Raw genomic sequence first — 17,710 nt, forward strand, 5'->3', positions numbered from 1 at the left:
GAAGAAGATAGTGGTCTAGACAGTATCTGCTTTTCTGGATAGCAGTATCTGAAGCCATTTGATCATTGAAATAAGTTTTTTTAAATAACTTAAAATGCATACGTACACACAAAAAGCAAAACTGTTACAGAAAGCTGATATATTTTTAGAGAATTTAATTTAATTTTTTTTTTTTTTTTTTAATCTGCAGGGATGTTATTGGAGCTACGCTGATATACATCAGTTATTACTGCTCTGTATTATTAATGACCTTCCTTTCATTTCAAAGGCAATGAGGACACATTTCCCTCAATTATGTGTTTCGGCTAAGCATAAAGTTCGCCAGTCAGGAGTGGCAATGCAGAGGTTCTGATCTTCTTAAAATGTAATCATGAGGAGGTAAAGCTGTAGGATTTTAGTATTTTCTCCATAAAAACACACACCCGTTGCAGCAACACGAGAGCAACAGCTAGGGATCATTTTGCCTTTAGGACTGATATTTCGAGCACTATGGCTAATTTCGAAGAAATTAATAACATTGGTGGGATCAGATGCTGTTTTTAACAAATGAAAATATGAAATTGCTGAGCCACTAGCTGTTATTTAACTGGCTCAGACAGTTGTCCCAGAAGACAGGGGGCAACAAATATGATACCAATTTTTCCAAAGGCTCCAGGGGCACCTGCACAGCTTAGCCTCCCAGGAACACATAATAGCATTCTTTCAAAAAGTTAGTGAGCATATGAATAAGGGTGATTTGGCTTCTACAGTGTACCTGGATTTCTAAAAAGCCTTACACAAGGTCCTCGCTAAGAGCTTTAGAAGCAACTAATCAGTCATGAAATGACAAAAGAGGCTCCCTTTTCGATTAATAGCTACTAGCAAGATCCATCAAGGGCTATTAAACATAATTGTCCAGTTGCAACCTCTATTCAGGAAATCCTTAAAATGGTAATTGCTGGAACCGGGATGGCAAAGCCATCACCACCTGCTTGTCCTTCACTTACACTCTTTCCTGAAGCATTTGCTATTGGCCTCTGTCAGGGACATAATGCTGGGTAAGAAGGCTTTTACCCTGACCTAGTGCAGCCTTTCTAATATTCTTAGCGAAGTGTCAAATCATGCACTGAGTAATAACAAGTATCTATATTTTCCTCTTCTTAATGATAAAAGGACTCTTCCTTATGTAACTTAATAATTTTATTTAAAAATAGAGCAACAATTTCCACATCAATAGCTTCTTTTATGGAGGATATCAACCTTAAAAAATTGGAGCCCTTGTTGTCCATGTTTTTCAATTGCTGCAGTATGATGTAGGTGGCGATGCAGAAATCGATCATTCCTATTGTTTTTAGAAGAGTTTGGCGAAAGGAACACGGTTCCTGCAGTTTGATGAGTTGTGACAAGAGACCTCCTCTGCAGAGCCCTGGGAGACCGGCAGGGACACGAGTCAGCCATAATCCTTCAACCCAAGAGCCGTCCTTGTGCAGGGAAAGCAAAGGTGGAATTTGTACACGTGTGCTTTAGTAACTTGCACGGCCACAAGCACTGAAGTACTGAACACGAGGAAAGTTCAGACTACAACATGAACTCTGCATCTGTATAAACTCACGTAAGAGAGAGCAACACTATTCAAGACAACTTTTGTAAATGTCAGCATTCTCCCTCACTACAGCTTCTTTCCCAGCGCGACCATATATCACCTGTCAGTGGCAGGTTCAGGTGTAGAAGATATCAGTCCTGTCCCTTAAACAAAGCTGTTAGAAAAGATTTATGTCTGTGTACCAAATGGACAAATTGCTCTCTCAGTCTGTTAAGCTGTCGGTATGATCTCTTGGCAAGCTGGAATGGTTCACTGCTGGTTTTTGGAGTGGAACAAATTGCCTGTGCGCAAGTATAACCTAATAGTAAAAGACACTACGGATATACTGATCAATGCATTCAAAGGAAGTAAATCAGTGTTTATTTTCTGAATCCTTTGACTTCATATGGAACTAGTTTTTAAACAGAAAAAAAAAAATCAACATTTTCAGAGATGAATGCCTAAATGAATATATTAGTAAGTCTCTGCAATCCCATTAACTTCAGCTGAACTTGCTGATTCTCTGGACCTCCAGCTAGCAGACCATTCAGGCCACCCAGAAATCATGCCTAATTTTAGGTCCCTATTTAAAAAAAAACCTTGAGAGAATGGTTAGAGCCAGAATTATTTTTTAACAATTGCTTCTTTGTGATGATGGGCAACTTACTTTGCAGAAACCAAAGTTAAACTGATTTAATACTGTGAAAGAAAAAAACACATTGAACAACACAAGCCTCCTCCTGCCATTTTTCTTCTCTGGCTTGACAGGTTGGTTTGAAGAACAGTGTTTTTTCACTGCTAAATCTGAGTTTCATCATTCATGGTATTCTGCACTGGAGTAATGTATTGGAGCAGTCGCTTTATAATAATGATGGAAGAGCCACAGGCTAGAGGAAGCGTTCGAAGCACGGTATTTCTGTGACTGCCTTGGAATATGTTCAGCATTGATTTCCTCTTTATGTATATGAAATTAACCAAGCACAGCAAGGTTTTGTTGCATGCATCTGGTTCACTACTCTGCATGTGGAAGTTTGTTATCATGAAAAACACAGGAATCTCAGTTATTTTCCTTACTTATTTAATAGAAACTTTCTGTCAACAGAGTCACAACTTATTTCAAAGTGTGTAAGTGCTGCAGGGGGACCAGAGCAGAACCCTGTTTCGTTCACAGACAATAAAGCCCAGCTGATGGGTGGGTGGAACTGGTGGATAGCATGACCGCTTGGTGAAGCCTGGATCTTGACGGCATGCCCTGCTCCCACTCATCTGACCAGCAAGCTCGCAAGGATGATGGCGTCTCAGGGACTAAATCACAACCTATAACCACCTTTGATGGTGAAGCATTGACCCATGAGACATTATCAAGAAAGATGTAAGTACTAGCAGGTATTCAAGGTAAATGTATTTGAGGTATTTACTTCAATACAAATAAACTATATGTCTTGACTGAGGTCTACTGGATAATATTCTGGCCAATCTACATGGCTTCGCAGGTACAACTTAGCAACAAGGAGGCTTTTGTTTGAGGGCACTAACACTTCTTTTTCCCGTTTTTTTAACTGTTTTAAGTTTTGTCTTTAGACTGTCTTTTTACCTGTACTTTTTCTCTAACTATGACAAATGATTCTTTTCTTCTTGAAGCCATTATAACAAGGAGGGACACTGGTCAAATATCATGCAATGATAATGGCGTCAGGAAATGTTTACATAGGCTACTGTGAATTCAATGTCCCTTATAGGATCCATTTCCTCTATATAAAAATTCTGATGTGTGAAAACAAGACAGGGGGTTATTTAACCATGCAAGAGTTTAGGAGGGGTCTATCTAGCCTACTGCCACAAATGTGGCAATATATCTTATTCATTACTAGTAGCTTCTTGATTTCTTCCTGATCCCAGTTGCAGATTGGTTTATTGTCACCTAAGGCAGGAAAAGGAATCACTGTAATTTTTGTTTCTCTACCAACACAAGATTTTGTACTTTTTTCACACTAGTGCAACTGTATTTTTGCTGTTTCATCTGTCTCACATAGGTGAATTACAAGCATTGATTTTATAAGTCATTGATGATCTTTTACATAAATACTGTCTGGTCTAGGTTTGCTTTCATAGGTTTTTCAGGCTTTCCCAGCATATTATTATGGCAAATTTGCTTGATATGTTCTCTATATTTTAGATAAGTAATTTATTTTATATGGATATCCTTTCAGATCCAGATTGAAAAGTATTTTTCTTATGTTGTCTCTTAACTTTCATGGCAGCTTAACTTTTATCCCAGGAAACACCTGTCTTCAATGACAACATGTGCCATAGGCAATGTGTGGCAACCATAGAGAAAAAGTGTTCATCTAAAAGAAATACTACCTCACCTCCCTCTTTCCTTAGGCTGTCAGGGTTCTAGCCTGCAGCAACTCCCAGCTCCTCTGGCTCTCCAGAACCTGCAGTAGTCAGCAGCACAGTCAGGACAGCTTCTGCCAGCTCCTCATTGTACTCTCATCTTACATCTTACCACAGCTTGTCCTAAGCAGCTAGACGGCTTCACACCTACCCTGACACAAACCTTTCAGTGCTGAACTAGATTAACTGCTATTTTGACTCTAGGGCTAATGATAGGACAGTCAGGCCTGGGTTGTGCTGTCTCCTGGTGTCTCCTTGTTGTCCCGCAAGCGGGGTCCAGTACCCGATGTGCGATAAGCCAATCTTGCACACAGAGCCAAGATATTTATTTATCTCATGTTTGCGCAAAGATGGGTGCTAGGTGGTAATTCCACCACACAAAAGAACTGCAGCGTATTTATATTGTTACATGATTAGTAAAAGCCCGCCTAAGTTCATGCTCATTGGTTAGTTGTGTTCAAATTAGCCTCGCTTGCCATGTAGATTAGCACGCATGCTCCTTGCAGGTTTGGGGGGCAAGTCTTTCCAGTCTTGAATTGAGTGGGTGGTCGCGATCTCCCCCTGCCGCCTTTACCTTTCCCCTAGTTACCACAGTTTTTTGCTGACTTCTTGTTTCTTTGGCAATCATCTAGCCTCCGACGCCTTCTAGGGCAGGATGTTCCCCTTTTATCAGTCTTTTAGTTCTTCTTCAAGGGCATAGTCGTCATAAGACATGTGTTGTTTATACAAGGTAATCAGGCTCGTACAACGAAGACTACAGTCTAGGATAGGTATTAACCCAAACATATGGCTACATCCTGGCACTATGGTTTTCAGCAGCCTCCCACCATTTCTGGAATGCCCCCAGACCAGCTTTGTTTCTGGGCAAAGTAATTTAGCGAAAGCTGACCGTTGCAAATAGCATTTGCCTATCTCCATGTAGCAAACCTATTTCAGGTGGGCATGCAAGGTCTCGTAAAAAACGCAATGAGATTTCCTGCCAGCTCTGAGCAGTGAATCAGAGCTTAGAGACAAGGATGTTGTTCTTGCCTACCCGCCTGATATCCAGGTAAGAAGAGCCAGCTCCAGGCTACTCAACAACAGAGGCAGATTTCAATTTTGATGCTCCAAGAAAAAGAATAAAATGTAATTTCTCTTCTTTCCAGGGTGACAAAATCTGTGACAGCAGTGTGTCAAGTGAGGCAGATGAGATAACAGGTCTGAAGGAGGCCAGTGGCGGTTTCAGAGGGATGTGGATGCTGAAAGAGAAAGGACCAAGTGGTGCTGGTCCAAGTGGTGCTGGGAGTGGATTCAAGGTGACTATCCAGTGCCCATCACTCTGGGTAGATTAGAGGCCCAGAAATGCCCTCATCTATCTCTTGCAACACGCCAAATTGAAGGCCACTCTAAAGCTTTCTTAATGCTTTCTTAAACAATGTGCCGCAGATAAACAACTGGTTCCCCGAGCTCCCCTACGTAGACAGCGAGCGGACGATAGTTAACCCACTGCTATTTTTCTCATTGATTTAAGCACGGAGTCTGGGGGGAGAGGGCTTTGGACTCTGGCATCCTGGCGACAGGACTCCAAGCCTCAGGACTTGAGATGTGTTTCAGGAGGCAGACGAGCTCCTTCCTGCATGTATATCCTAACCCAGATGATGGAGAATGAAAGTGGAGAGCAGCCTGCAGAGTGCAGTCAGGTGGGGTGAATCCGGACTTGCACATCCAAGCAGGCGCATTCTGGTGTCCCAGCATGTGTGACGTGGTTTGGGCATATAAATATGCCCATATCTTTATGCAGCGTATCTTTATATGTAGAACATAGACATTAGTGCAAAAGAAATACGTTAAGCCGATGACAAATATTTTTATACCATGCTTATAAATTGAATTTACGGTGTTATGTTTTTATCCTTATTGGCTTAGCCAATAAGGATGCCATTCTGGGCCCCAGGTAACATCCCTAGCATTTCATTTAGTAGCAGGTATTTTCATATCCAAGCACTATAAATGCTGATTCTTGCTGAAACTCGTGTTTATACAAGTGTTTACGCACATGTTTCTAAAGAAAGGGCCACAGATGGTCAAGCTTAGGAGACTGGGAACCATTTTATAGACCATTCTGGCATTCTCGTGTCAAGGCTTGATACGCCATTAGCAGAAAAAGAATTTTTAAAGCTGGCTGCAGGAATGGAAAAAGGTCAGTCTCAAAAACTTTCATGCCCTGATGAATCAAAAGAAGGGAGCAAACTATAGATCCTTTGTGCTCTTATGCTGGCACATCAGTGATCATCTCACAGGGATTTTATGGGGGAGTCTTAGGGAACCAATGCCTCCTTAATTTGCACTGTGTGATCTAGGAGGGAAAGAAAACCTAGATGAAATAAGAATCTATAATGAATATGGAGGACAACCACCTACAACAAAAATGCGTATCGGAACAACCCAGCCTAAGCTAGCTTCACCTAGTTTTTAGTGTTTGTGTTTGGTACCATATATTTTATTTTCAGCTTGATATTTGTAGCATTACCTGGTTATCCAGTTAATGCTTAAGAGCAAAATAATTAAAAGGTTCACACACACTTAAACATCCTTAGAAGTTCCTGAAAATGGAGGAAAACCCTGTGGAAGTTGTACCTTGCCATCAGCATTTTTTTTTTTTTTTCAGAATAAGATATTGTCATACTTTTGCTTTGGATATAGGGCTGCATTTTAATGGGTGCTAACTAAAACTAAAAAGTTTGGAAAATATCTTTTCCCTATGTTTTAGTGTTTCAAATAGAAGTATTTTTTCCTTTCTACCAGACTGTTTTTGCCTTTAGGCTGCTATTAAAAAAAAAACCCAAAACCAGAATATCCCAAAACTTTTATTTTTTGCATAATTCACAATTTTTCAACAAAATTAGAAAATTTTCAATGAAAGTAAAGGTGTGGGCTGAGGATATCATATTGTTTACCTTATGAAAGCTGAAAAGACAAAAGCGTAAGATGTGGTGGTTGAAATCTCTGCTCTTGCATGCTTTCTTTTTGTATTTAATATTGCCAGCATTAATATTTATACTCCATGGGACTCACTAAATTTACATTCATGGAAAATTAGAAAAGGATGCATTATGTAACTGGTTGTAATTGGTGAATTCCCTTTCCCAAGAAAGGTTGGACCAGATCGTCTTCTGAGGTCCCTTCCAATCTGGGCTGTTCTGCGATTCTGTGAATGATGCGCTAGCATTAGTTTACACCCAAACCCATATTTCAGCATTACAGTACCAGGCTTGTGGTTTTTGCTCTTGTCACTTTCTGGTTCCAGATGTTATTTCCTCATGATCAAGTTGAATTGACTTAAATAAACTAAAATAATAATTTTAAAAAATCAGATTTTCTGATTGGCAATCATCTTTTTGCTATATATTTCTATATTTCACATCTGTAGTGTAGTAGAGGAAACTCACATTCTGTTGTGTTGCACGAAACCAAAACAGGAGCAATGTAAGTCAATATTTGGCACTTCCCATAGAGCAAGGACCACTTTGTCTTCTAGGTGAAGACTTACTTATAGGAGCAGCTCTATTAAATTGAGAATTCAGGTGAGTAAATGTTGCATAAACTCTAAATAACATAGCAAACAAACTTTCCAGTGACAACCCCCAAATCATTTGGTTATGAATTTAGAAGACCAGCCATCTCTGCATATTGTGAACTGTCCCGTGGTATGTCTAGAACTCTGAGGAGGAAATAATGTTTTCTAGTGGACAGTTAGAGGAAACATATCTTTCAGGGATTATGAGAGTGGAAAAAAACTCAGGCTGTGTGTCTTCTACATAGTGATGATTTGAAAATTTTGCCTTCTACAATAACCAAGCTCTTTACTGTTGCTAAATTGTCGTGGCATGGACTTCATAGTAAGTTTGAATTATGGAAAGACCACATGCACCATTTCTGTAGTCATCGACCTTTTGTGTGAATGATTACAGCTGTTCTCACAGTCATGGAAAGTCTGCAAACAGAGGCGCTGCTGTGGCATCCTAATAACGTATGAATAAATTGGAGATACACCCATTCATTGGTTCTGGATGAAGATATGATTTCTAATTGGTACCATCTGACTACATCCAACTTTTATTTGAATATGATTTTTTGTTGCAACTGTTTTGGTAGTTTTGGTTGGACATTCCGCATTTTAATTACTGTCGGGGGAGAAATATTTCAGTTCTGCTTCCTCAAAGCTCATCTCTCTTCCCAACCCCTCACTGGCGGTCTTTCCGTCAGCTAGATTCTTGCTCAAACTGCTTCCATCAGAATTGATCAAATCTCAGAGATGTCCATACTTAATCTCTTCCCCTACGGCCTCATTACCTGGTATAATGTTTTGGACCTCCAAATCCACAGTGATCATTCTCTTAATATTTTTCTGAATTATTAATATTCCCATTTTACAGCAGCCCAGAGAGTCTTATACAAGGTTATTTAAGAGGGTCAGCCTGTATCTTCTAATCCACTGTCTATGCCCTAGTCATCTTCTCCCCCCAAGCTTCCTAAGGAACAAAACTTTTGCTTTCCTAGTATTTTCAGATAATTATAATTCTGACTACTAAACACAAAGTTAAGAACTTTGATCTTCAAGGCTGCTTAAATTTGAGATTAATTTTGTGACTAGGTGATGATTTTTTTTTTTCAGGGGAAAACGTCTTTTTAAAGCGGAGACCATTTAATGAGGGAGCAAGAATAAGACTATAGGTGATCAGTCAGAGTGCTTGACAGCTGAATTATAAAGATTAATTCTCCAGTAATGTTGGCGAGGCACTTTTGAGAAACTTCCCAAAAGAAATTAATTCACTGATTCACTGAAGGTTTCTGAATGGTGAATACACAGAAACAGCCTGTTTTGTAAAGCTAACTTGATGCACTCCAAAGAGCTGATTCATTCTGAGAGGTTCTTTCACGAAACATCTTCTCTCGGCTTTTTTTTTGAAGACAAAATGTCCTTTCACCCCTCTTCAGAACTGGTTTTTGCCGCTTTTCAGCATCCCTGTGCTCTCTCCCTGGAGACTTCTCTGAGCCAGCCATGAAATGAGTACCCCCCAGAAAGACACGGTGCAAGTTTATTGCTGCTTACATCATCCCTGACTTAATGATCTCTACCTCTGAAGTGAGAACTCAGATTCAAGTCCATTCTATTATCTGAGATTTTTATTCCAAATTACTTGCATTAAGTGCCTTCTTTATTTGGAACTTCTTAGTCCACATTACTCAGATACCAAATGAAAAAGATAACTAACGCCAAATTAATAGACAGTCATGTGCTTGGATGCCTGTAATTATTTTAGTTCTCTGACCACCTTGCGACAACTTGCAGATAATTCTCCACAATGCTGTTTCTCTTTGTCTTTTGTCTCTCTACTGATTTGTGCTTCATTCCTCATTAATGCGTCTCAGAGCTTGTTTTTTCTGCTAGCTGTTGCAGCCATTGAGAGGCTGGTTTATATCCTTTTATAAGCTCCAGCTCTTTTATGCAGTGCTTACTGAAGAGTGCTCCCCAGTTAACAAAAGTCTGAGGAAGAACCTGGCTTTTTGGAGACGACAAAGGTAAGCTAGGTACCTTCACACAGCATTCATTTAGCTGGGCCTGGCACGCTGAGAAGAGCAGTGCTCCAAAGCCCTGGGAATTTATAGCTGAAAGAGAAGTTATTACTTGCTTTGGCTGAAAAAGGAGTTATTACTTGCTTTGCTTTAAAGAAAAAAAGAGGAAAAAGGGAGAGACTAATGTTGTAAAGCAGTTACAGAAGTATCAAATACATTATAAATTGCATGAGAAGTAAGACCTGGCAGAGACATCACTGTAGCCTGTGTACTCGTAACATAAACGAATGACAACAGAGAGTGTCCAGTCATTTGATGAGGAAATGAAGAAATGTGTTATTTTGGGATTATAGGAGAGAATCGGGCGCTGTAACTCTTCTAGCCCTATTGCTTGCAATTGACTCACCGTGTGATGCCACACAAGCGGTCCTTACTGCTGGTGGAGTTAATCTGATGCCAGGAGCACCGGCTGACTGTGGTTGCTGTTAGACTGCATATGCTGTATCTTGTGCTGTACCACATCTGTGCCTCCTGTGCGGGCAAAAGGGATGTCCTGCTGCTACTTGCCTTGCTGTGGTTTGAGCAACGTGTGCTCGTGACAGGCACGTACTTTGTGGCCAGGTTTGAGGGATAGGTCAAACACCCTTGGAAGAAGGAAATGTCGAAGGGGACAAGAGGGATGCTGTGAACCTGTCCCTTTTGGAGTGGGAAAACTGGAGATTATTCTTTGTATTCAACTTTTTTTTCTCAGTTTTCTGCCTTTTTAGCACCTTTCCTCAGTAATTACAGCTTATTCTGGACATCTGACAAGATTGCTCCTGGTAGGACAATTTCCCAACATTTCCAGCTGGGACTGGTTGGTATCCTCATCCCATATGATCATTTTGTCTAACTGCTATGGTGTGCAGAGGACAGATAGCTCAGAAAAAGTGAAAATGTTCAGCCCAGGAATTCATGCAGGATGTGACATTACTGCAGCAGCCACAGCTCTGGAAGGTTGAACTGACTTCAGCCATGAAGAAACACCTTGCAGACAGCCAAGTAAGTATCATCCAACTTCTTGTACCTTTCCAATAGAATGAGGAAAAATTAATAAAAAGATAAATTTAAATGGAACTGGTGCATTGAAGATGTATTTGGATCAAAATCTGATACCCCAGAGATCAGGAACTGTGTAAATCTTCCAACTGAGCTAACTTGCCAAGTAATTTCTATCAACAGAGGGCCTGGGGTCACTGAGGAGACAACATGGAATCATGCACACCGAAGAGCGTTAAGAAACTATTTCACAACACAAAAGCAATTTGCATTGTTTTTCTCACTACTCTAAAGCAAGCAGGCGGCAATTTTCTGGTGCCTGCATTGTACCTTTCCTGTGCCTCATGCTGCAAAGCTCAACTATTAGGAGACAGGTAATGGCCTGGCAACTTTTCTGCACTGCTTCTGTTGCACTAAGAACTTGCAGCTGTCTGATGAAAGGAGTCGGTGTCTTCTCTTTAAATGCTAATGCATAAACTGGACATTTCACCCCAGCAAAGGGCAATGTCTGAGCACACTCCATCTGGTAATGCATAGCTCTGCATAGTCAACCCCAGTTTTTGAGGACCCACCCGACAATTAAGTTAAGGACGTGTAGATGGTTGCAGTATAGCGGAGCTTGAGTGGAGACCATGCTTTCCTGATACCACTCTGGCAATATTCATTAGTGCATGTGGCCCACCCTACGCCCCATTTGCTGCTCCAGTTTACAGCGTGACCCCACAGCCAGTTGTACAGGGAAACTGAGGAGATGATGCACCATTTCATGGAGCTAAAATTGCCCGTCTCTGAAGTAGGTGGGGGGCAGAAGAACTCCTTAACTCAATGTTGTTGCCAGCGCACTCATATATTGAAAACACAGTCTCAGCTGCCTGCATTTCGGTTGTAACGTTGCAGTAATGTGTGTTAGGCCTGGAAGACGTTCCACAAAGCTCTGGAAAGGCTCATGAACACCACCACTTTGGGTCTTCTGAGCCTGTATGCAATGCTGCTTCTCTTCAAAAGCCCAGCAAGTCACATTTGAGACTCTACCTTGCCTTTGTTGTCTTTTTGGGAATGGACTTAGGGCTCTGTTGCTGTGGTTTATCACTTCTGAACAAAATGTTTGTCTATTTATTGATCTGAAAAGGAGATGTTTCCTCCCCAGCTGGGTGAAACATGGAAACATAGCCTGGGGAATGACTGCAAACACATTGCAATTTTCTGTATTTTTTGGACATAATCTTTTTTCCCTTATTTCATATTTTCACCCCAGTTAGCTTAAGTTATGCGGGTTAGGCTGTTTATTTCAGAGGTATTCCTTTACTTAGTGTGATGCTTTGGGAAATTGTCAGCTAAGCATTAATCACCATTTAGCCTCTCATTTTGGCTGTGTCTGACATGCATAAAACTGTACCTCAGGATATACACATCTGGCGATGACAGTCATTTGTTACTTGAATGTGACTTTTAATGAACTTTTCACCCAGCAGGCTATTCCAGGGATTTATCAACAACTGTTTTTGTTACAAGTCTTTCTGTACTTTTTGGTAGCAAGGATCAAACAACAATGTAGTGACTTTGCGGTGGCTGCTGCAGCACGCAGTGTTGCACGTATTTTGCCCATTAATCCCCACAGGTACCAGATTCACCAAAGTTACGTCTGACTTGATAAATGCAAACTCCTAATGACAGGTGTTTTATAGCCACTCTCAAATGTATCGTCTGAATATGGCCATTCATCACACCAGCCATCACAGCGAGTAGCCTCCTCAGTGGCAGTACCACCGGCTTGACTTGTCTTCCTTCTTCTCCGTTCTTTGGAGAGAAGACTGCTGTTGATGGCATGGTGTATGTGCTGTTGGTGAGGCTACATGTGTGCCTGTGTTCTCCCTGAAGGTGACACAGGGGCACAGCTTACTTTCCCTGAGAAAGCAGGAACAGGCTTCAAAGGGTAGCACATGCTTTTCATGTGAAAGAAGTGAGGATGACCAAAATGATAGGACGCAGGTCAACTGTATGTATATCTGGGCTGCAAAAAAGCAACTTTACGGTGGGAATGGACCCTTTCCTAGTTCTTTTGGTCTGTTTCTAATAAGGATTTGTTTGTTAAAGCTAGCTCAAGAGATGCCTCTTTCTTTATCTCGATTTCTGATTGCCATTGTTTACATTCCTTTGGAAGAACAGGAGATCAAACACAGAACAGGATGAGGGAAGCTTTGGAAATTAGCTACGTATACAGAGACTTGCCAAGAGCATTAATAGATGCAAAGGAAAATTGCAAAAAGAAAGAAAATTATCTAAATGAAGGCAACTCGCAATATGAATATCAAAAGAGAACTAGATTGGAAATGGAAATACAGCACACTTGGAATTAATGTAGACTCATTCTAGGCCTGGCATGATTCATACAGTGCCAACAGGCTGTACAATTTGCATCAGTATCTATGTTTCAATACAATTTTGTAACCAGGCTCTAATCCTTTTATGAATGTGTGTGGGAGCCTGGAGATGAGGAAGGGTAGGAGGCAAGAGCTGGATATCTGCAGGGCACATCTCGCATGCAACCTGTCAGGGCCAACTCTGGGTTGAAAAAGCAGCATCTCTGTTCAAATCCTGGCTCTGTCATTCTGATACGAACACACATTTCAGCTGCAGATCCTCCGGGTAGACATTTCTGAACCTAGGCAATGTAATCACCTCCCTTCTCCTTAGAGTGCTTTAATTCACAGCCCACATATAGCTGTCAGTTCTGCTCTAGGTCGCAGCGAGACATGAAGCCTGATGCTGTATCACAGACGACAGGACGCTTGCATGTGGAAGTATGCACGTATTTGGATGCATACATGTAATCTCACGAATCAGAAGCTTGATTTTTGCTTTATACTTGCTTTCAACTTCTGTAGTGTTAACTCTTGCTTTGTACTAACTTCGAAGCCAGTTGCTGGAGGCCAGTATGTTGGAGGCCCTCTCCTGGTTTTGATCAACATGAGGGTACAATGGTAACAAGAAAAAGATGTTACCACTTAGAGTGATTGTGCTATGCAAACTAGGAAGGGTTCCACGCAGCGTTCATGCTGTCAATATTTTAATGAAAATACTGGTAAATAAGTAAATAAAGAACCTAGTATTCCTACTGAAACACCGTTTCCAACTGTCATTCTCCCCAAGAAGATTTCTGAATGTCTCCAGAGTCTGAGCTTTCCCCAAGTAAGCACAAAGACTGCAGGTGTTAAAGCTGCAGGGAGCTAAGACACAGATGATGCGCTTGCTTTTCTGTTTCTGTAGCCTATTATAAGACTTGTTGCTTTCAGTCATTTATTAGAGGCCTCACACATATAAAGAACTGAAAATCTGAATTTTTGTGTTTAATTGCACCTGATGGATATTTCTTCCATAATTTGCACTTTTTTACCCGTTTATAATTTTTGTTTCTACATCATTCTCTGATTATGTGGGCAAAGTGCCATTTAATAATGTGCCGTGTGTGGAACAAGTGCTTCCTTTCATTTGTTTCAAACCCACTGTCTGAGGATTTCATCCAGTGCCTCTTTTCTTGTGTTGTGAGACAGAAGTTGCAGCTCCACCATTTTCTTTAATATCCCATTAAGTAGTTATTAATCCTTTAAATCTCAAGATAGTTGAGTTTCTTTATAGAGGTCTTCGTGGGTCTTTCCTAAAAGACCTTGACAGAAGCATTAATGGTATTTAAAAGTCCCGTATAGACTGGATCATTTACATACGAAAGAGCTTGATGAAGCCTTCAGCAGATAGCCAGGAGGCATGGCTTCCTTCCACAAAAGGTAGGTTGATGCTTCCCCATTAGTTCAGAGTTATTCATGTGCCAACTGATACTACTCTTCAGGATATTTTGAAGTGGATTGCCTCAAATACAAATACCCTCTGGAGCCCTTTTCAAGATTTGGTACTTTCTATTTGGCTGACTTCAAAAATTATTTGAATGGTAAGTTTACACTTCAGTTAGTGGAACAGCTACTCAATATCTGACCTCTCTAGGAACTTCTGGGTGAATAGGACTTTGGCCAGCTGATTTTATTATCCATTTTACTTAGCTATTTTTTTTTCTTCCAACCACTCAATGTGAGATAACTCTTCAGACACGATTTTTGTAAAGAAAGAGTATGGATATGAATGTCTCCAAGCTCTCTGGTAGTGAACCCTGCAACAACGAGTTGTGTTAGCACCTCTTCCGTGGCCTTTTTTGTGATCCTTCTACTCCAAAATCATCTCTCAGCTCAGCAAAACTTCCTGGTTCTTGTGGTCTGAGGTTTTATTAGTAACTTTTATACTTGCGTTTAGCAAGTTGTTCTTCGAAATCTTTGTTTATAGTTAGGCTAAGCCTAATTTGTTTGGGTTTATGATCTATGTAAGCTCCCTTGTTGGCACACAACTTCCACTTTTTGAAAAATGCCTTTTACCTTCAGATAAGGCCTCTTCTTCTATTTAGCTCTGTCATCTTATTTATAGCCCTCGAAGAATCTTTTTTTTTTTAACAAGGAATATTCATTTATTCTGCATCTCTTAAGATGATGCTTTTAAGGAGGCAAAATGTCAGCTTTCTAAAGCCAGCTCTCCAGAAGAAAGGCGAGAGTTCAGAAGCCTTTACTGAGGCAAGACTCTGCCTGCAGCTTAAAAGGCAGCCTGAGGCTCTGATACGCTGCTACGTCCAGTACTGTGGCTGCTCAGATCCTACGAAAACCCAGCTCAGCACAGCTCTACCCCCAGCTGAGGGAAGGGCTGTTGGCAGGAGGTTTGCTACGTGGCCCATCCAGTGAGGCGGCCAACGGAGGAGGATGGTGGTCCTGCAGCTGCCCGCCGCTCCCCAGGTGCAGTCCCCTTCCTCTCCCGGCTGGCATCGCCAGTGCCCGCTGCAGTGGGGGCACCGCACAGAGAGTGAAATAATCGTAAAAGTCTGCATTTTGCTTTTGTTTCATTTTTACTTTATTTAGATCCCATTTATCTTAAAAATTTTAGACGCCAAGTGAAACATGGAACGTGGTCGCAGGACTAGCAAGGATCTGGGCCACTGAATTCATTCCCTGGCTTCTAGGCGCCACAGCAAAACATAATCTTCTTCATAAATTTCTCAACTGGAATTCAAAAATAGTCATCTACAGTATTTTCCTCACTGGGTTGTTTCCTGTGATAGCAATCGATTTCATTAGAAGCTTCTTTGGGATTTAATCTTATTTTCTATCTGAAACATTCAACAATATGTACAGTATAATATAAAGAAAGAAAGTATTGGCATGAATATTATTAAAGTACACTAGGATTTTTTCCTAATCCTCCAGATGCCTAAAAATATAGAAACTGCACAGAGCTACAACATGAAAAGTTTCTCAGCAAGCCTTACAGATATAACATCTGTTTTTCAAGTGACATTGATTTTGCTACAAGGAGGGAAAAATTAAAAAAAATCAAAGAAATAGCAGTTTATGATAAAGAAAGGGAAGAGAAACCCTGTTGTGGCTCTAAGTGGGATGCTCCATGTTTCTGTCAAGGCACGCCCACAGCAGAAAATAAATTCATCCCAGCTGCTTTGAAACAGCTTTCCACTACTGAACGTCACTAAGGTAACTTGTGAAAGGTTTGCAGAAATTATTTTTCTCCGTGTCACAGTGGGAACGCGCACATCCCTGAAGAAGAACTTCTTGCCGTACAGTAACCGTCACACTTACTGGCATCTATGGTTCCTCCAGACATTCGTGTCGGGTCTAATTGGGAAGAGGTGTCTGAAGTTCTCCACAGCAAACACCACACATGAAATCCCGCCTGTGCACGGCAGACACCGGCTGCATGAGGAAAGGCGAGCAGCATCTCATACTACCTCAGAAGTACCACCACTACATCAGCCTGAAGGAATACCCAGGTTGGGTTTTCCCTCAGAAGACATCCAGATGGGCTAGAAAGATGTCAAGGCCTTCACATAATATCACCAAGCTAAGTCCAGGGCTGTATTTTGGCACTAATATCTGTAATGGTGATATATATGGTGGTTGAGCGTATTCTTCTGTCCTCACGTGTCCTCACACAAATGAAGCACCGTAGGTGATCAGCACACTGAATTCCAGTTTCTGCTGGAAAAATGAGCTGCTGAATGTAAATCTATAGTATAAATACTAGCTTCATGGGAGAATAACTGCAGGTTCATTCTTCTGAATAAACCTTTCTTATAACCCAGAAAATGAAAGACATCTGCTAATTATTTTCGTCATTAAGCTGAAAATAGTAGTCATAAGGGTTTTTTGAGAAATCAAACCATCTGCCCAAAAAATAAAATAAATGACAAAGAGGCTAATCATTGAAGGAGATACAGTAAATTATATTCTAAGAAAAATACTTTGGAGGGAGTATTGGCATGACTCCAAACTACAGCTCCTATATGTTAAGAGGACATTTGGAAAGATATAATAAAAACACAAGATGATCAACCCATTCTAAGCCATCACCTGAGTTATTAGGTGTTTAAAGTTCCCACTGTAAATTGGATTACTGTAATAACATGGCTTAAATAGTCTTAAAAATAGATCCTAAGTATTCTAGGTCACACCAGAAAAATGTAAAAAGTAAAACCAAGGGATTTTAGGTTCAGGAACGCCAACTTCAGTTTCAAGATGAAATAAAATTCTAACCCTCCGACTCCCTTTATTTGTTGTCATAAATAAATATGATAAAAAGCTTGACATAGTTTGTAGTGTAAGCCCTGAAAAACCCAGGTACGATACCCATCTTTAGCTGAACCTGTCCAGTTCTCAGAATATTGGGTATAATTGAAAACCTCCGTGCAGGTTCCCTTGTCATGCGGCTATGACTAGTGGATCTAGTGAAAATGGCTGGATAAAGGCTCAGATAAATATGGATTGCCTGTAGTGAGATTTGCAAAACACTTTAAAGGGATTTCACAATAGATAGTCCAGAGCCCTTTTGGTACAACATAGAAAAACTATGTTAAAAATCGATGACTACAATTTCTAGATCTTTTAAAAAGCTTTCAAAGCCAGGTTGGTATAGTAGGGAATGTGATTGTGCCTCGATATACTCTAAGAAGCCAGGTGTTAACTTTTGTGTTCCCACTGAAATGCAGTAATTAAGACACAGAACTTGCTACACTATTCACAGGGCAACATTTTAAGAGGAAAAATGCAAAGACTGCTG

Source organism: Aptenodytes patagonicus, chromosome 3, assembly GCF_965638725.1.
Source record: "Aptenodytes patagonicus chromosome 3, bAptPat1.pri.cur, whole genome shotgun sequence".
Lineage (NCBI taxonomy): Eukaryota > Metazoa > Chordata > Aves > Sphenisciformes > Spheniscidae > Aptenodytes > Aptenodytes patagonicus.